The sequence below is a fragment of the Tachypleus tridentatus genome, chromosome 11, assembly GCF_004210375.1.
Source record: "Tachypleus tridentatus isolate NWPU-2018 chromosome 11, ASM421037v1, whole genome shotgun sequence".
Taxonomy (NCBI): domain Eukaryota; kingdom Metazoa; phylum Arthropoda; class Merostomata; order Xiphosura; family Limulidae; genus Tachypleus; species Tachypleus tridentatus.
The window spans coordinates 86,861,369-86,882,481 of record NC_134835.1 but is presented as its reverse complement, the minus strand read 5'-3'; the positions used below and the strand labels follow the sequence as shown (position 1 = coordinate 86,882,481).

Below are 21,113 nucleotides of genomic sequence, written 5' to 3'. Positions count from 1 at the left end.
TAAAAAAAAAACCCCTGAAACCAAACCAACAAAACACTGATATTACTGAAGAATAGAGCGAAAACAATAAAGTTTTAAAATAATTTAGGGATTTAACAACCTATTATTGAACGTTTGTACCAACTTAGAACACACCATACTAAAGACCCATAAACTTGGAGGAATATATGAAGATAATGAGCAGAAGAATGATGGAGAGAGAGACTCAAGTACAATAATACTTCCAGATGAGCTGTATCTTCTGATAGTCACTATACCCACGACTACACGACTTTATCCACCCTTACTGACGAAAATATGTAAAATGTCAAGATACTGTACAGTGAGTATGGTGGGACAAAACACAGTTGTCACTACGATAAGAAATAATAACACATTAGGTATAATAATATTTTAGAGATAGTCAGTTGTAATTTAACCAAACATTGTTATTTAAAGTAACAAGACAACGTTTCAACAATGATAAAATAAACATTTTGACCTGTTCAATGTTTGAACATATAATACTTAATATTACAATAATTATTTATCATAATCTTCCGAGTCGATAACTGATTAAGTTATCTTCTCATAGATTTATATAGTATATCATATTAACGTAGAACTTTTTTTTTATAACTCGCAGAAAGTTATAAAAAATCCTCGCTTTTTATATCCCCTTAAAGTTATTGACATTAATAATAATATAGACTGAAAAATAATTTTGTATGAGTCTCACTTACTATCAAATGTGTTTCCTTTAATTAATATTAACATGAACATGCATTCTCAATGGGATTTAACCTATTAAAGGTTCAAAGATGTTATGATATTTTTAACAGAAAGTTTAATACCAGTCTCACTGAAGTATTACAGCAATACTGTCACATCGTAATATTGAAATCTCTTTATATTTATGAAATAATACATTTCATAAAGATAGTTATAATAACAAAACAAAGGTAACTTAATCTCACTGAGTTAGTTCCATAAAAAGTTATTATCAACTGTACTGTGTCAGCTGTTACACACTAATGTTTTTCAGCTTAAAGGAAACAATTTTATCAGTAATGGTATTACAGAGGATCTATTTCCATTTGCTATGCAAGTCTTGACTGTTGTGGTTTTAAAATCACTTTCATTTATTCTTTGCCGTTTAACTCTCCGGCAAAGTTTAACGCACACATACACACTGGAAACAATGATTACTACAAATTGTCTTTATCAGAAAATTTGTCCATTTCCCGTATGAACTTAAAGGTTTGGCATCGCTTCTTATTGCAAAGAGAACTACCACCTAGTGTCGACTTAAGTTGACTTCAGCGTGAATTAAGTGTAAATACAAAATTTTATTTTTTTCTGAAATAAACGACAGGAACTTCTGTAAAACTGTATTTTAGCCGATCATTAAGTAAAAGGAAGTACGATATTTCTTTAATATTCGGAGTAGGTTTTATTTTTTCATAGTTCTGGATGATAGGTTATAACTAACTAGTAGAATACGAAAATAATTTGTTTTATGTATTTGTTTCAAAGCAGATTCACGTGGTACATTATTGATTTTGTCAAGTTGTTCGGCAACAGTGTTTTGTTTATAACCTCTTTCAATCATATTCCGTTTCAAAGAAAGTCCGGCATGGCCACGTGGTTAAGGCACTCGACTCGTAATTTAAGGGTCGCGGGTTCGAATCCCCGTCACACCAACCATATTCGTTCTTTCAGCCGTGGGAGCGTTATAATGTTATGGTCAATCCCATTGTTCGTTGTTTAAAAAGTAGCTCAAGAGTTGGTGGGGGGTGGTGATGAGCAGCTGCTTTACCTCTAGTCTTACACTGCTAAATTACGGATGGCTGACGCAGATACCCTTCGTGTCGCTTTGCGCGAAATTCAAAACACACCAAACCGTTTCAAAGAATGAATGTGTCGGTCATTGTTCTTACTATGAATCCGTTTCAAAGAATGAATGTGTCGGTCATTGTTCTTACTATGAATCCGTTTCAAAGAATGAATGTGTCGGTCATTGTTCTTACTATGAATCCGTTTCAAAGAATGAATGTGTCGGTCATTGTTCTTACTATGAATCCGTTTCAAAGAATGAATGTGTCGGTCATTGTTCTTACTATGAATCCGTTTCAAAGAATGAATGTGTCGGTCATTGTTCTTACTATGAATCCGTTTCAAAGAATGAATGTGTCGGTCATTGTTCTTACTATGAATCCGTTTCAAAGAATGAATGTGTCGGTCATTGTTCTTACTATGAATCCGTTTCAAAGAATGAATGTGTCGGTCATTGTTCTTACTATGAATCCGTTTCAAAGAATGAATGTGTCGGTCATTGTTCTTACTATGAGAGCTTATCTTCTCTAAGTGCTTGATTGAATGCAACATTTTGTTTGGTGTGGAGGGTGGCAGCTTTGATCATGTTAGTATTGTGGTTTATCTGTTTGTTTTCGGTACAAATCGGTATGTACAACATCATATTTTAATGTAATATTTACATTTTGATATCACAAAACACACCCTGAAAGTCTCATTCGCATTTACTTTTAGATATATATTTGTGATATTAAAATATAAACTTCTAATCAAATGAGTTTATCAAAAATATCTCACAACAGTTTGACCATGAATAACATGTGTTATGTTATAGTTGAAGTTATTCTATACATTAATTACGTTTTCTTTTTTTTTCACAAAAGAAGTAGAGAAAAGTTACAGGGAAAGAAGACTTTAGAGCAATCATATGAAATGTAGCTAAGGCTTATGAAAAGCGTGTATAATATCATTCAGAAGACGGCCTGCGCTAGCCGTGTGATACTTTAGTTTGATACGCAAAAAGGAAGGCCCTTGGTTAACATTACCAAACGCCAACTGTTTAGCTACTCTTGTCTTACCGAGTAGTGTGATCTGATTATTACCTTTATAACGCATTTGCAGCCCCAAAGTGCGAAGTGAGATGTTTTGCAACAACGGGACTCAAACCTTGGATCCCCGTATTCCTTAATTGACACACCGAGTATCATAAAAGACACAAATAAACTGATTCTTGCCAATTTGTGAATATTTTAAGAATAATAATTTAACCCTTTTTATTACGTTTTGTCAGACTAACCATAATAGTTTTAATTTCCTGTGTTTGAACAATTTACAGTCTCACAGTTAAAATAATAATTTTAATTTAAAATACAATTTTAATTACAAATTCTTTGCGATATCTTGACTGAGCATTAGAACTGTTATTTTCATCTCAAACGCATGCTATTTTTACCTGGGGTTAACGGCCAACGACCAGGTCAAAAACCCGTAGAGATCAGGTATAGCCATTTCTAATGTATTTTGCACTACGGACTAACAGCATTCGCAGCCACATGTTTTACGCTAAATGTTTTTTTTTTGTTTGAATTTCGCGCAAAGCTACTCGAGGGCTATCTGCGCTAGCCGTCCCTAATTTAGCAGTGTAAGACTAGAGGGATGGCAGCTAGTCATCACCACCCACCGCCAACTCTTGAGCTACTCTTTTACCAACGAATAGTGGGATTGACCGTCACATTATAACGCCCCCACAGCTGAAAGGGCGAGCATATTTGGTGCAAGCGGAATTCGAACCCGCGACTCTCGGATTACGAGTCGAACGCCTTAACACGCTTGGCCATGCCGGGCCCCAGCGAATGAAGGAAACGTCATTTGGCACTGTTTCGTCTTATAGCAATTACTGGATATTACTTTGGAGGCTGATTTGAGAAAATAAATAGGGATGATTGTCCATATAATGAATAATGTTACAAATAAATTAACCCTGTATAAAGAAAATACTTAAATCTATTTTGAATTTCATGGTAATTACCATCTGCCAAACGAAAATAGTATTCAGTGAAAAATTATTGAAAATTTATGATGTTGTTTTTCAGAAATGCTTTGCATTTCTGAAACAATATTTGTATTTTAATATCACTGTGAAATATATTTGTACACCGATTAAAAGTGTAGAATTTTTAAATTGTTATAAATAATGAGATTCTGAAACAGTAATTATGACCAACTAAGCAGACTTCATTAAAATCTTTCGTTTGATTAATGAGAAATATTTTAATTATATTTGATGAGGATAATTTAAAAATCAATTAAGTGACCAAATTTTCTAGCAAATCATCAGTTCACAACACTCTGTAGTATTTCACAATGTATATATCAGAGAAAATAAACTTAGCTTCTTGGGTTTAGCTTAACTTATTTGAATAAGATTGGTTTGTATGTATAAACTATATAATTGACGATTTTTAATTTACGAGAGTACATATGTATCATCCATACACACTTCAGATACACAAGATTGCGCTAAAAATGAACAATATACATCCTGCATAGATAAGTAATATTAAGTAAGGGTAAACCTAAACAATACAAAAACTCTGAAGTTTCTAAAGATGAGTTTCAGGAATAACTTTCTGAGAAAAGGGAATATTGTTGGAAGGTGTGAAAAACTAGTTGTATTATATTATGTTTTTTGCTTCTGAATAGGAACACGACTTGATTATTTTGCATTTATATTAACGTAAAGAATAAATTGATTACAAAGTTGAGAAGAAAACTCCGAATGTCAAATCCGCAGTCATAGAAAGTAAGATATTAGAAGTTCGCTCATAACGGACAATGTGTATGAAGAAAGATATTGGAAGTTCACTTTCACTAATAACTCGAAATGTATAAGTAGCGAAGCGACAGTTTGCTCAAAACAAAATAATTATAATAAACAGGATATCAGAAGTTCTCATACTAATAACGAAAACTGAAAGTTTATAGTGTTAACTATGTCTTTTTCTCTTCCTATTAAAGAAACCGGTTTTTTTTTTCTTGTACTTAAACAATATGTAACTTTTATATGAAACGCATATTAGCATTTCGAGTTCTAATACTTTACTTATGTTACCACAAATTATGACACTAAAAACTGTCTTTTCAAGTGAAAGTGAGCATGACAGGTAAAAATGTTGATAGAAGATCCATAATAAAAGAAAAATCTTTTCAGCAACACCATTATACTTTAAAACTGTATACTGTATGCTGTAAAATCCTTATTAAAATGTATAGCATAATTATCAGAAAAGTAACATAGAAAACGTGCTTGCTTCAAACTTATCGACCGTGTTAGATTTGAAGAGTGAAAATACACTGGTTGGTTAGCGTGTGGATCATTTATTTATTCCCTCTAGACAAAGCAACACACTATTTTGAATTCCAAGGTAACTATCATCTGCCAAACGAAAATAATATTCAGCGAATTACTGAAATTTTACGATGTTGCTCTTCGGAAATACAGCTAGGTTTTATGAAAACAACCCCTTTGGCAATATGAACTGATTTTAATTCTGTCAAATCACAATAACTAACAGTATACTTCCGACTATGGATTATCATGACGTGCAATATGAGAAGTAATGTTCAAAAAACAACCTTATGAACGCTTTTCATCTCAACTCAAAACACAGATTTTACTTTCTATTATCACATGTTTTTCTCATGGTATATATAACACAGCATTTTTCTTATCTACAAACGTATGCATAAAAGTTTATATAAATGCTTTAAAGCTTTATTCATTCGCTGTAATGATGACGTTCGAGTCACAACGCAGCTATATTGTTGATATCATTTTCACGCTCCACAAGTTGAGCCTGTTACTCGTAAGATCTAGTTACGAAATTACACTTCATATATTGTTGCTAAAACCAACTTCAGCCTTACTTCAAATGTTTCAAGATAAGAAATTTTACGTTTCTGAGAATGTAGTTTGTTGTTTTTAATTTCGGACAAAGCTAGACGAGAGCTATCTTCGCTAGCCGTCCCTAATTTAGCAATGTAAGACTAGAGGGAAGGCAACTAGTCATCACCACCCACCGCCAACTCTTGGGTTAATCTTTTACCAACGAATAGTGGGATTGACCGTCACATTATAACGCCTCCACGGCTGAAAGATCGAGCATGTTTGGTGTGAAGGTAATTCGAACCCGCGAAGTATAAGTCGAATGCCTTAACCACCTGGCTATGCCGGGCCTGTGAGAAGCTAACTCAATGTGTATAAATTAAAATGTACATCACTCGAGGTACAAACAAAAGCAAAGAAGAATTAATAAGTTATTTCTTTGTCGAACGTATCAATCACTTATTAATTTTCGTACTAAATCATTCAACTAAAGTCAATAAAGTGATTAAGTTGGTCAAGTAACTAGCAAAATTAAATAACTTTTGACTAGGTGTGGCTCTGTAAGGAACATGCTAAGATTATCGATCTGAAGATTTATGATTCACGGTTCATTGCTTAAAAAAAACGCGCTCCACACTTTGGATCTATAAAAAGTGGCTAGAGGGGGCTCAGCCCCAGGGCGCATGGTCTTAACTGATAATTTTATTCTGCATAAAATTACATGAGATGTAAGGCCCACAAAAAGTATTAGCCCTGGACCCACGCAACTGGACATGAATGCGATATAAGAATGATTGGTCAAATCCTACAGCTTGGTCAAACAAGAGTAGCCCAAGGGTTGACGATGGATAGTCTAATTAATTGTCTTCTCTCAAGCCTATCAGCTTAAAATAAGGATTTGTAATAGACAGTAATCATTTGTGCAACTCTGTATGAACATTTTTAAACAAATAAATATATCTAATTTAAGTTTTCGATGAAAATATACTCAGAGATTTTATTTAATATAAATTTATCAATGCTAGCAGTCCTATATTGTGGTTTACAATTGCTTTTACAATTTCCATATATTTAGATCTCCTACAATATTTATGTATTTATATCCACCCATAACAACATAATTACAGAAAAGCTTTAGAAAATATAAAAGGAAAAAAAGAAGCGGAATTCATATCAGAACAGTCTTTTCTCATCATAGCACTTGTGGTTCACCATAAATATATTAAGGAACGTTGACCTTTTTTGAATATTTCATATCCCGCACTCACCTTACGAATCATATCACACACGTCTACTTAATTATTTAGTTAAATGTTAGCGATTTACTGAATCTCCTAAATTCGAAATCAATATAACGCAAAAAAGTAACCTGGTTGTGATATGTGCTTCTTCTTTTACCCAAGAAGCAAAGAAAACAGCAGGATGGTGGAACATCATATCATGAACATTCCAGAAGAGTGACTACGTAAAACCCTCACTCTTGGTGTTTCGTCAAGTAGTCTGTTAGTGCAGTGTCAAAACTGATAATATATTTTATTCACTCTTTGTATTTCTGACATTCAGTAATTTTCAGTATATATATATATATGTGTGTGTGTGTGTGTGTGTGTGTGTGTGTGCAAGACGAAGTCGTTTTCATCTTCTGAATAACTTTGCACAGTGATGACATTCCATAAATTGCTTATTGACTTTTCTCCGACTGTATAAAGAACACATGTAGAATAGCTGCATAAAAAAACTTTGAATGTACACAGATGATTTTCTCTCGATTCATTACAGTTGAAAGCATAACTCGGCTTATTATAGTTGATTTGCAAATTGCAAAGTTTTGCAGCCATTAAATTGCACAAAAACAGAAACTGAACAATGTACTTCAGATATGTTCAATAGAAGAGAGTTTAAAAAAGAATTACGATATTTGAGTAAATTAATAATGAAAATTATTTCACATATGCTTCCTATAGAACTATACAGAAAATATATATCAATTAATATTACCAAGACAATTAAACTTTAATACAAATATTCACTAAAGCATGTTAAAATTTCATTGAGACATATAGAAATATAACTTGTATTTAAAATTACATGTTAACTAAAGAAGGATGCGTTTTTTTCGGATATTTGTTTAACATAAGCGGTTCATTTCAAGAACATATGTTTCCTTTAGTATTATAATGTTTCAAGATAAATATTCCTGCCTAAGATAAAATAAAACCTTGCATATGTTTGAACACATCCGCTTGACTGTGATTTATTTTCTTACAGACATACGACACTTTTCTTATATGCTAATATTTTCACAAAAGATTTTCAGTATAATACATCTTAACGTTTTAACTCAAAATCTGAACAAATGAACTGGGATTATTACAATGAAAACGCATGGTTCAATAAAAGCTTATGCCTTAACAAATTATTTGTTTTTGATGGAACCTGTGTATTCAAGCACTACGGCACATTTTGCTCAAATGAGAATATCTTAGAAGTATTTATAAAATCTTATGTATTTTCACACAAAGATATAGATATAATTATTGAATGACATGTCCTAATTAAATCATATATTTCTTAAGGATTCTTTGATTTCGTGTAATTTATATCCAAAAATATGTATTTTATTGATTTCTATACATTCAAAATGTTTTCTATGCATAAAAAAACGCAAAAAAAAAAACAGTGAAATATCAAACCTAGATAAGAATTTCACTCATGATACGTTACGTACAGCCCAGCATGGCCAGGTGGGTTAAGGCGTTCGAGTTGTAATCCGAGGGTCGCGGGTTCGAATCCCCATAGCACCAAACATGCTCAACCTTTCAGCCGTGGGGGCGTCAAAAAGTGACGTTGGTAAAAGAGTAGCCCAAGATTTGGCGGCAAGTAGTGATGACTAGCCACCTTTCCTCTAGTTTTACACTGCTAAATTAGGGACGGCTAGCGCAGATAGCCTCCATGTAGCTTTGCGCGAAATTCGAAAACAAACAAACGTTATGTCATCTTCTCTACACAATATATCTTTTCCTTGGCTTGCAAATTAGAAACTCTAACGAAACACCTCTAATATTTTAAGCTTGTTTTGTTTTTTGAATTTCGCGCAAAGATACTCGAAGGCTATCTGCGCTAGCCGTCCCTCATTTAGCAGTGTAAGACTAGAGGGAAGGCAGCTAGTCATCACCACCCACCTCTTGGGCTACTCTTTTACCGACGAATAGTGGGATTGACCGTCTCATTATAACGTCCCCACAGTTGAAAAAACGACCCTCGGATTATGAGTCGAACGCCTTAATACGCTTGGCCATGCCGGGCCTATATTTTAAGTTTCTGACTGAATAGTTGAGTTACTCGATTGTTGATAACAGTCCGTTTTTAAACATTTTTATAACTAAGAGCACGAAATGTTTTACAATGATAGAGATTGTTGTTGTTGAATTAAGCACAAAACTACAATGGGCTACCTGTGCTCTGCCCACCACGGATATCGAAACCCGGATTCTAGCGGTGTAAGTCCGCAGGCATGTTTGAGATAATTAAATTAGCTTGATTAAATAGAAATGTTTATTCAATTCAAGTCTCTATCACAGGAACACAGAAATTTCCTAGATAGAGTTAGGTAACGCTTGATATCACTCGTTATTACTCCTGCAGGTTTATTAAATTATTATATTAAAAGTGTGGATGGGTGAAAATTTCGCTGCATTTATTATCACAGCATAATATTATCCACGCATCGCATGTGGTAATGTTAAGGCTAATATGTGTTTCTTGTTGAAGCACAAAGGTACACAAGGATTTATGTGTGTTTGCCCAACACGAGATTTGGAAAGCCTGTTTTTAGTGTTATAAGCCTTTAGACTCTTTGCTGAGCTAATGGGATGAGTGAACAGAAATAATATAATAACTTTCCGTAAATGAACAATTTCTTCATCTATATTACGACCTGAGGTGTAATATTAGCTTTAATTGTTGGTGGTGAATCTTTTTTACCTATCACATTTTTGGTTAAACTTGAAACAAATTAAAAAAGAAAATGATAACCAACATACGTTGGTTAAATAATAATTTTTAACTTAAGGGTGTCTAAAGCACTAAATTATTGCAATAGTCAGATTGTAGTCTACCATCAGAGACTTTTCAAAACGACTAAAAGAAGTCCTAAACAGGGTAGGAAATGCCCAACAAGTGGTCTCAGTAATGAGTTGCACGGCCGTCATTGCGAATAGCTGCAAACATTCGCTTTGGCATGGTCGATATAAGCGTTTGCAGAAGGTTGGCTGAAATGTTATTCCAAGTGGTGAAGATGGCTTCATGAAGATCATGCACTGTTTGGAATTGACGTCTATTTCTATAGACTTTCCTTGCCATCCACTCCCAAACATTTTCAATGGGGTTCAATTCTGGCAAACACGCTGGATGGTCCAAAAGAATCACGTTATTCGCCATGAAAAAGTCCTTTGTCCTGCGGGCATTGTGTATTGCAACGTTGTCCTGCTGAAAGATCCAGTCATTTTCACACAAGCAAGGGCCTTCAATCAATAAGGATTCTCTATCCAGCATGTCAATGTAGCCAGCTGCTCTTTGACGCCCCTGTATAACCTAAAGCTACATTGTTCTATGGAAGGAGAAAGAACCGCAGATCATGATGGAACCTCCTCTACTGTGTCGTGTAGAAAATGTCTCCGGTTGGATATCCTTATCGTGCCAGTAACGTTGGAAGCCAACTGGACCATTCAGGTTTAAAATTTCTCATCAGAGAACAAACCCTTCTTCCACTTTTCTACGTCCCATGTTTGGTGCTTCTCAGCAAAGATTAACCGAGCTGTTTCGTGGTGTGGAAGGAGGCGTGACCTTTGAAGACGTTTACGGTTTTTACAGCCTTTCTCTCGTAGATGCCGTCTTATTGTTCTTGAGCTGCATTCTGCATCCCTAAGGGCCTTAATCTGGTTCGACGATCAGCTGGTGTCTTGCCGGACAACCTGTCGAATCCTCCTGCTCAACGCCGGCGAAATTTTCTTGAGCCGACCACTTGAAATTCTCGTTTTGTATCCCTCAGGGTCTTTTAAGAAATTTGCAACAGCGGGTTTACTACGCCCAATCTCACCAACGATGGCACGTTGAGAGAGACTTTGCTTTTGCAGCTCGACAATTCTGCCACGTTCAAACACTTTCAACATTTTAGCCTTTGTCATTTAACACAGAAGATGTCAATGGAAGATGTTGACAACGCTAATGATTAAACACAAATGATTAAATTTCGTTACATGTTTACCGATTAACCTTTCGTTTCAGTATGGTCTTACACTTTTGACCAGCTAGTATTTAGGCTAATTTCATAGTGTTCACATTTTCTCTACTAATTGATAAAAAAGTTTTTTATTTTTGTTTTCCCTTTTCTTATTTTCATCTTTTGAAGCTCTACTCAAATGAGTGGTTGAGTCTAACAACGCTTGCTTGTTTGTTTGTTTGTTTTTTGGAATTTCGCACAAAGCTACTCGAGGGCTATCTGTGCTAGCCGTCCCTAATTTAGCAGTGTAAGAGTAGAGGGAAGGCAGTTAGTCATCACCACCCACCGCCAACTCTTGGGCTACTCTTTTACCAACGAATAGTGGGATTGACCGTCACATTATAACGCCCCCACGGCTGGGAGGGCGAGCATGTTTGGTATGACGGGGATTTACCCTCAGATTACGAGTCGCACGCCTTACGCGCTAGGCCATGCCAGGCCATCTAACAACGCAAAATGTATATTTTTTTATGTTCATTGGCCTCAAGGTTTTGGCCAGCAGTGTATAATCACGATGCAAATGTTCCAAGTGTCCTGCACTTTTTATAAGTTTGACTAACTTATTCAATTAATCGTGCGATTTTTTTTTATTCTTCAGCTTTTATTAAGACCAGAAACTGACAGCTTCCTTAAGAACCATTAAAGTCTATAACCCATACGCAGACGTTTCTATCACGAGATGTCAAATGATATTTGTAATTAATTAAGTAAGATTATTATTACATTTTCCTGTAGTTTTGTTTATTTTGGTTTGAATTTCGCGCAAAGCTACATGAGGGCTATCTGCGCTAGCCATCCCTAATTTAACTGTGTAAGACTAGAGGGAAGGCAGTTAGTCATCACCAACCACCGCCAACTCTTAGGCTACATTTTTGCCAGCGAATAGTGGGATTGACCGTCACATTATAACGCCCTCAAGGCTGAAAGGGCGAGAATGTTTGGTATGACGGGGATTTGAACCCGCGACCTTCAGATTACGAGTCGAATGCCTTAACCATTTGGCTATGGCGGGCCATTTTCCCGTGTATTGCAAATTTCCTGAAAACATAAAAATTGCGATGGTGGTAAAATTATATTAAGAAAGAAGGGGAAAGTTTTCCCGTTTGGTTGAACCATATTAATAGAAAACAAGTGAATTGATACGTAACGATTGAGGTAGGAAAAAACAATTACTGTCTATTAAATTTTACACACGTACGCGTTCATAATATTAGTCCATTTAATTAAACCGTTATAAATTTTTATATTGCTCTATGAAGCGTTGTTTAAAGTTTTGCAAATTTATAAAGCACCGTTTGCTGAGAAAGTAACTTGTCGGTGATACATCTAGAACTTGTTCCTGTCGTCGAATTTCAACAGCTCTGACGTATGTCATTAAAGCATTGCTCCAATCCAGTCCTAACAGGTGTGACATATATCAAGGATTTGTTTCAATCCAGTTTTGTCAGGTCTGAGTACATCTATGGCTTTTAAGTTCCAACTGAATTTTGACTAGTGTGACATATACCAAGGACTTGTTCCTATCCAGTTTTGACATGTTTGAGTACGTATAGTGCTTGTAAGCTCCAATTGAATGTTGACTAGCGTGATATATATCAAGGACTTGTCCCTATCCAGTTTATACTGGTGTAACGTATATCAAGTATTCCTTCGGATTCAATTTCCACGAGTCGAACAAATAGTTTGGTTTGAAGAATATTCTTGAAATTTTTATCGAACTTTGCGTTTTACACTAACTGATAAACAAATATTGATAAACCCGAAAAACCGAGTCTCTGAACAATGTCATCAAAACACGTTTTTCTTTGTGTGTGTGTTTCTTATGTGAGCCGGCAAGATTAGTAATAAAATGTTATATTGCAGCGTATTTGTATAAATATATAGCCACTAAAAAAAAAAAACTTTTAGCTTGGTGTCTATCAAATCCCATGAATGTGGGATGAACAGGTTACAAATACACATAAAACTGTTATATACAGTGATAAAACGATGAGTTTGATTGAATATATGCATTAACTTTAGAGACGTTTCTTATTTTGGAGCTATAGCTGATCACAGTTTTTATATTAAAAATTCTACTAATGACAGTTAGAAGCTAGAATAACTGTTTAATGTTTCTTCAGAAACAGGTTCTACCTTTCTTCTAGGCGTCATTAATATAGTATAACATAAGATTATCACGCCATACACGTGCAAAGCTACACAATAAGTTATCTGTACTGTGTCTACCACAGGTATCGAAACCCGTTGTTCAACATTATAAGCCTGAGCCACTGAGACTATATAATATATATGTAGATATCACGTAAAATATTTTATTTACAGATAAAAAATACCAAGCACATTACAGTTTAGCAGCCTTCAATCACACAACAATAAAAACATTACAAAAATTCATTGTTTTAGTTTGTTTAGCAACATTTAATAAATGGTTTTAAAGTCGCCATCCGATCGAAATGAAAAAAAAAACTGCAACGCTTGAAGGACTAAAATGTCTGTTTATTTTATTTTTATGTAACCCATTGAGTACTGAAAAGTGTTACTACTGCTTACTGGGTAAGTCGTTCAGCCAGAAAGCTCGTACAGTTTTGGAGTTATTTTCCTCCCATCGTATGAATGTATGTACAGTTATATGATACATCTGCTGTGTCTGTAGAAACCGCGGAACGTTCCACATAATACGACTTTTTCGTCATCTAACAGACTGGAATGTGTATTCGTATTCTTTCACGGTCAATAGAACCCCAGCTGCTCGTCTACTGTCTGGAGACTTATAACACACAACAAGAACACCCTTACAGTGAAATTCGAAGTTTCATTTAACTGTGCATAGCATGATATATTATCCGTTAGCGCACTCGATAGAGTGTTTGAGACTTACACACGTACTCACGAGTGTTCAAATGACAATTATTAACACGATATATTCTACTATAATTTCTATATCAAAGTAGCTACCAGTCAACACACACATATATATGTATAAATAGTATTTGGTTTAAAATCAGAAGAGGGCTAACTAAAAGCACTATGTTACAAAGTATCTGCATTTAAACTTAATGCTACTTCACATGTGATAATCTACGCTTTCACCAATTTTTCACAAACTATCAATTACTTCCTTAGCCTTGTTGTTATTTTATTATTGAGAAATTGTGTAGTAGATTGTTTAGAAATCTGATAATTATTCATAATATTTTAGTGCTCTTTTGTGAGTTTGAACGCGTAGTAGCTTTGACTTTACTCGCAAATTTCTAGTGTTCTTTTCACTTAACACTACTGACACTTTCTTTACAATCGTGAAATTGACACAAGGTAAGGGCACTATATTACACACGATAAGAATAAGCTTGTGTTAAAATAAGCAGCGGCTATGTTTCAGTAACTTACAATAAGCTTGCGTTAAAATATGCAACGACTAAAATTCAATAATTTATTATAAGAATAAGCAGCGACTACGTTTCGGTAATTTACAATAAAAATAAGCAAGCGTTAAAATAAACAGCGTCTATGTTTCAAAACATAAACTGATATAGTAATATAAATTTGAAAAAGTGCAATTAAAAACTAAACATAACAGCATTTTGAAAGAACTGTACAAACTGAATGGAAATGATTTCTAAAGCCTTCTACTTTTAACTTACATAAAAAACATTTGTAACAACTTAAATTTTTTTTTGAGTGAAAAAAAAAGACATTTCGAAATATTTCAAGTTTCGTGCTTCATAAGTACAGATAAATTACGGCTAAAACCACTCTGCTCAAAGTCACCGGATTAGTTGTATAGACTCAATAATCTCTCGAAAACTACGTAAAATCGCCTTATAGTATCGTAAAACATTCAGCTCATGTATTTCAAATTAACTGAGTTGAGAAATTTTATACACCATATAAGTTGTGGATATTAACCACTATACAATTTAGCGAACCATTAAAATATCGTTGAGGATTGCAATATCCATCGCATTAATCGTCTGACTATTTCTGATCGTCTTATAAATAAATTTATATACATATATATATATATAACGCTTTGAGATAGGCCTGTATAGGAAGGAGCCTGTTCTAATTCTTTTATTTACGTAATTGCATATAACTTGCTTTTACTTTCAATTACTTGACAAGCAAATAAATGAAGAAGCTTTTAGATTTTATGCCAGATGCATAAATCTCTATAATTAAAAGTGTGTGTGTGTTTGTGTGGGGTGGGCATTTTAAACTCCATTAAACTACGTAGAAATGAACCTAAGAAGTGTCTATGTGTTAAGGTTTTGTGTGTGAATATATTCATATGTTTATAGTATCACGTGTTATGGAATATGTTCAGCCTCATTATCATTGAGGCGCTATACACAGCCATCATATTCGTTCAGAACTTTTGTACCTAAACTTATACATGAGTAACATAGGCAGGTTAATTAGCTGTTTTATTTACTATATACACATATATACACTGCCTTTACGTTTTATAAACTTTGTGCATTCAAATACATAATACTACAATTAAAAAAAAATGTTTTGTACGCGAAAGACGAATTCTTCCTCTACTAAGAATTATAATATTTAGTTGTTTACCTAAAAAATGCTAAAATAATGAGTGGGAATTCACACATTGATAGATATTTTAAGGTTTACTATACTTGTACGTGCATTTGCTAACTAAATATATATCTGTTTTTTAGAATACCTACGTAAATAAACTATTGAACACTATTTCATACATAGACATATATCTAAACACTCACTGACCAGTTTATAAACGCCCCCACATATATTTGTAGTATACTTTATTTGCTTTTATATGCAGAATATCTTGTTTATATGATTTGTCGGGTGATTGTATAATGATATACGTGCAAAGGAGCAGTCACATCATGATTATTCTTGAAAAACAATGGAAAAAAATCAATGATCTATTTTATTTTCCAAGAGACGTGACAGTCAGTGCCCATCTAATATGAACATCGTTACAAAAAAACAACAACATTTCTCTGAATTTCTCTAGAAACAGGAATAAGTATGACACACTAAGAAAAATGTGTCTGTATACAACTGGTGAGTGGCCGATACAAAAAAACGATTAGACAAGCATGTAACGTGCAACAAAGATAAGATTTAACAGCACTAAGAAAGACAAAATCCATCATATGGCAACTAGCAATAAGTCTATAAAATGCTTATCTCATGGTTTGATTAGTGTTTAAAAATCAAACGGATGTCAGTGGATTATGTGATCTAATAATTTACACTTCATTCGTTTCTACACTAGAGAGAAAATATGAAAACTACTTGGTCTTGGTTATGTTGTTCTCACTATACTATTTGCTGTAGGTGGTATAACATTATGGAGTACGCATACGCATCATAGATTATGTACTTTGATTCCTTTAGAAAGACAAACATCCTATGTAACTGAACACTGTTGCCAATCCTGTTTTTTTCTTATAATGATTGGTACTCTGACAAACAAAAGCACAAATAACTAAAAGCAAACCGAAACTGATCTAAAAAATTGCACTTTCATTTGTTTTTGAATAAAAGAAGGAGAAAGCTATTGAACTTTGAAGATATTGTATTTTATTTTAATTTGACACAAGGGAGACAAAAATATGCTTTCGAAATAATTGAATTTCCTTTTTACATTTCTGAACATAAAAAGTATAAAAATAAAATAAACAAATTGAATTTTTTTTGGTTGTCCGTGAAAACAAAAGAGATGAAATTGAGCATTTTGGAAGTACATTGTTATGTTTCAAACATAATTACGAGACTTGTAACCTTACCCATATTGGGTTAGGAAGAACTATAAGTGAAACAAAAACTATATACCTTCATGTCAACTAACACAGACAAAAAGGAGAACTGTACTATTATATATACATATATACAATAGGAAGTAATGAAATATCATAAATATTTAATATAAAACAAGAGAAATTCCAGATGGCAAAACTGAAGAGCATACATAAAATTTTACTCACACCAACAAAGGCATAAAAGACTAAAACAGTAGAGACTGTTATTTTGTAACAGGTGAACAACTACAACTAGGTAAACTTATCATGTAACGTAGTCTCTACCGTATTGCATGCAGTTGTTGCTCATACATCTATTTAGAACTCGTTATGCATGAAAATCAAATATATGTTCTTCTCCTCATCGGCTAAAATTAGCATATTGCCTATATTTATCTTGAACTCGTTCTCTAGTAAACAGTGGTAAAATTCAAGGGAAATATTGAATCTGTTAAACTACCTTCTTTCCTGTATACATAAACAAACACGAGGACTTACAAACCAAAACACCATGTTTGTTAGGCTGTTAATACTCACACAGTAAGACTGACCTCTATAAAACATGTTTAATACAGACATGTAACCACAAATATTTTGTAATTTTATTTTAATTAATATTCTTATAAAAATCGTCACAGAAAAGTCAAATAAAGTGCACACTCACATATACATATATATATACATATAAATAGATAGATGAGAGGAGCAAAATATGGCAAAAACATGCACTGGCGTAAATGATACATTATATGACTTCCTTCATATTCTTATATGGAACTTTATACACAGTCATAATAATGTTAACTGGTAATGAGTGGCACGTAAGTCCACTGGGTGCACCAGTGAAACTAAATATCCAAGCTACATCTAATAAATGTATTGAAGAAAGCCAGCTGTGAACTCAAACACATAATGCTAGGGGAGTAACAACAAAAGTTATAGATCTTCCTTGAAACAACTAAACAGAAATCTAAAGGAACTGAAAACAATCTTCCACAGAATGAGACCAGTGATCTTCCGGTTTTATTAAACGTAAAACACCCCTCTTCAAAATGAGACCAATGATCCGGCAGATTTGATTAACGTCAAACAACCCTGTTCAAATTTATATGCAAAAACGGCTCGTTTGGGTTGAGAAAATATTTTACATAGAAGAGCGAACAACGTTTCGACCTACTTCGGTCATCGTCAGGTTCACAAATTTTGAACCCTGTTCAAAATTAAATCAGTGTTCCGGCAGATTTCTTAACGTTTATATTCATATATAGCTAACATTGAAATAAAAACTGTTAAACATCGTATACTTCTGCAAAGTAAACTTAAAAGTCTACACTACAGAGTGACACGTATCATCAGTGAACGTAATGACTTGGAATTCATTGTCACAAATGTTCTCCTGGAAAATCGTGCATTATCTGGTTTATTGGTTCGAGTGAATACAGACTCACTAATGATACATCTGCTACCATAAGTTAGTGTCTTCAACACCTGGAAACATAGCACAATATAAGCTATTTCTCGTTACGACAGAGTGTCATCCTGATCTAAAAACAAGCAATAAGATTAGTTACGCCTACCTCTTAAATTTCTGTCTGCAAAAATCAAAATGTCCTCTAAACGTAGATTTGAACCACAGTACTAACTACGTCTGTACTTTAGTATTTCTGTTAACACTGAACGAAGTGTTATTCGTATCTGGAAATGTACTAAAATATAAACATGACACTTCTGACATTTTGTACGTATTAATCAAAGTATTTGTCAAGCCTTTAAAATGTGTTTGTAGTGAAGCACATAGCTACACAAAGAGCTATCCGTGCTCTGCCCACTATGGGCATTGAAATGTGGTTTCTAGTGTTCTAAGTCCTCAGAAATATCGTTGTGTTACTGGAGGTCCTATAAAATAACACAAGTCTATTTACCTGTGGGTTATAACACTTTTACTTCTACAATTTAAAATGCTTTTTAGACACACTCACACAAAAAGTACCGATAAAGGCGTTATGTCTGAGCTATAACATTTCCGTTACCATAGTTTCAGGTGCATATATAACTACAATATAAATTATTTTCTTATATTAAATTTGTATTTCATCAGCCCCACGTCTCCGCATTAACCAATAATCATACACTATCCTGTTAAAATTTGTCATCATTTACAGCACGAGAAGACTGTATAGAAAGGGATTTTTATACAACCCCTGATAATTCTTTGAAAATCATCCTAAACGATAACAAGAGTCTGTTTAGATTACTAACTTCTGCTTTTACTTGAGAAAAAGTCATATAGAACATTACACTTTATTATCCACCACCAGTAACTTCCTTACTGTATTCCACAAAGACTGATTATCAATCAGTCAGGAGATTTTTCTAATTATTTCATATGTCTTCTCCTAAGCCTAAATCTGGTTCATTTTAACTTCATGCTGTTGACTTCATGACTACATGGGTGAAATGTGTATATGTTATTTATACATAGAAAATTAGGAAATGGTACATATTCGAATATGTATGACAAGTTGCATAACCTTCAATTACAGGTAAATACTTGCTTAAATAGTAAACAAATGTATTTTAATATACATGTTATAATTACAGTTATCTATCAAACTAATGAAAACATGGAATGCATGTATTAAGAATTCACAAATGTTTCCTAGAAAACGACAAAACATCTTACAAAAGTCACACAGAAACCCTTGAACAGGCAGATATGATATCATTAATCACAAAATGCCGAGTTACCATTGGATAATAGGAGTATCAAACACAGAAGAGCAAAGTGAAATATAAGAAATACGTTTAGAAATTATTTAAATTACATTTAAAAAATGCTTAAATAAACATTTGCTTCCGACAATTAAAGTAAAGAGTTAACCTACTTTCAAAATTTTAGGACAGAAAACGCGTAAAATAAACTACGCTGTTGTTGCAACTTAGGTTTGAAATTTTGAAGCGATACTGTTATGAACAGCTTAAATCATCACTTGTGTAAAAAGAAAATCAATAAAACACCTGTAACGCACCTTAAAATTGTCAACATAGGTTAAAGTATAATATATGTTGATAGAATCTATTATTTAAGCACTACGTAAAAAAATGTTTCGTTAGAATATGGTCAATAAACTTCTACCTATGCCTTAAGAATTTGTGTCGACATGTCAAATGTTATCACTGCAGGCCAGCTGTGCAGGAGTTATGATGCGACATATTCACACACCCATACGTTTGTAAAAAACATCACTTCCTGTGAGGGTGATACTATTTTCATATATCAGAAAATATTACCAAACGTTCTCAACTTGTGTGCATACATTAAATATAGCACTAGATCATTTACGCGACATATAAATCATTCTTATCTTCTTTACTTACACTAAGAAATATATATTCCTTCCAGTACACATCAGATACTTATTCTACATACAAATCAAATCACGTTTACACACGATACTGCTCAGAAATTTCAGTTTATTTTAATACCTGAGTTAATTTCATAGCTATTTTTATCTTTCTGAGACAACAAAAGATTTTACTTTATTTCCATGTAAATTAAATATTTACTGATAAATGGTTCGGTATTAAAAGCATTCTAATCGGAATGAACCGTGTGTTTTAATATATGAGCTGAATAATTAATTAAAAATAAAATAACAGTAGCTTTTACAGTAGCCAAGTTCTGATTTTAATTACCACAAAGTTTCGACCTCATAGTATGAAATAGTAAATTACCACAAAGTTTCGACCTCATAGTATGAAATAGTGATCTGGAAAAGTCAAAAAGTTATGTTTTACCTGATGACAGATAATTCGACGTAGAAATCATTAAAATCGGAGCTTTCCTACTGTGAAAGTTACTGTTGTTGTATTCATCTGTTTATATGTTTAACTATAACATAACACAGTGTAAACATAATAATTTTAATGTACAGATTTAAACCTACCTGTTTCTATTGCTGCATTCACGTGTAGATACAACAACATAAGGCGAACCAACAGTTAAGCAGAAAAAAATATGACTAAAAAGAAAATTATCAAACGCCCACAATGTTTCTCATCTAGTCTTCTTTATTGAGTGACTTTCCACTGAAAAAGCGAGTGTACGAAACAGTTCACACAGAAACACACGTCTTACTAACAGGAAACGAAATGACGTTTCTCAGAGGGCAATCCAAACAAGACGTTGACGACCCCTTCACGTTCCACCAATCAGGTTGTGTAAGGCACAGCAACTGATTAAGTTGCTTAGCAACTTAGTAAAGGAGGCTGTTTGAAAGCTTTTGTCCGCATGCACAGTTCTGTGTTACGGTTAACTTTTACTAATATTAGTACTAATGACCAAAACCAATTAAAG

The 21,113-nt window shown here is 33.6% G+C and overlaps 1 protein-coding gene across 5 annotated transcripts in view; it reads right to left on the bottom strand.

The window, feature by feature from the left end:
• LOC143232687 (poly(rC)-binding protein 3-like) overlaps positions 1 to 21,113 on the bottom strand; it is a 227,109-nt gene that overhangs the window by 115,424 nt on the left and 90,572 nt on the right. The window contains exon 1 of one of the 5 annotated variants that reach the window (XM_076468419.1): positions 20,704 to 20,881. The exons of the other annotated variants lie outside the window; for them this stretch is intronic. The gene's annotated coding sequence lies outside the window, so the exon portion shown is untranslated. Of the gene's footprint in view, positions 1 to 20,703; positions 20,882 to 21,113 lie in introns of those variants that run through there. 5 annotated transcript variants of the gene reach the window in all.